We start from the raw sequence: 955 nt of genomic DNA on the forward strand, positions 1-955 counted from the left end.
ATCTTTTGGGGTTGGGGATTTAGCTCAGTGGTAGAGCGCTTGCCTAGCAAGCACAAGGCCCTGGGTTCGGTCCCCAGCTCCGAAAAAAAAGAAAAGAAAAAAAAATCTTTTTTACTTTCTATTTAGAAGCCTGAGCTTTTGTCTTTGTTTTGCTTTTCCTGAAAGTCCACTCCACCTACTGTGTACCAATTCAGGGCCCCAGACCCTTTCTCCTCATAAATAAAACCAAGTGTTTTCTTGTTTGTTTGTTTGTTGTTAGCATATTCCTACTCTAGTATGGATTAGAGTTCAAGTTAGAAAGTTGGTGGGGAAAGGATCACCTTTTTTGGTTTGTTTTGAGATAAGGTCTCCTTTATCTCAAGCTGGCCTTGAATTCATTTTGTAGCCCAGCATGACCTTGAACTTCTTTACTGTCTCAGACTCCCAATTGCTGGGATTTCAGACAGGCACAAACCAACACACCCAGCCTCTAAACATAACCAACAACACACGTCAGCATTTCTGTAGCCACTTCCCCACTGAACAGCCCAGTGACCCAGTTGTTTCGGCATGAAGCAATGCTTCCCAAAGACGTCCTATTGTTTTTGTTTTGTTTAATGCCCGTAACACTGAACTTTGGTGACGTCTGCACTGTTAGGCTCCTTTGTAGCTTTTGAGTATTAAGCCTGTCACTTAATTCCCTGCTAAATACTATCCTTAGGAAATATAATTGAAATCGGGGTTAGCTGCTAAGATCAAGGAACCTTGGGCAAAGTCTTTACCCTCACTGTGCCTCATTTATTCCTCTATAAAATGAGACTGAGAGTGTGAGGTCTTGTCATTATAAGAGGCTTCAGCTGCCTTTTAATTTTGGTGTGCCCTAGAGCAAGCAGGCCAAAAATTCAGGCTGAATAGCTTAGAGGAGCCCCTCTTCTACTCATTGGAAACGGAGGCACAGAACTCTTACGGATTTAGT

Source organism: Rattus norvegicus, chromosome 19, assembly GCF_021556685.1.
Source record: "Rattus norvegicus strain SHRSP/BbbUtx chromosome 19, alternate assembly SHRSP_T2T, whole genome shotgun sequence".
NCBI lineage: Eukaryota > Metazoa > Chordata > Mammalia > Rodentia > Muridae > Rattus > Rattus norvegicus.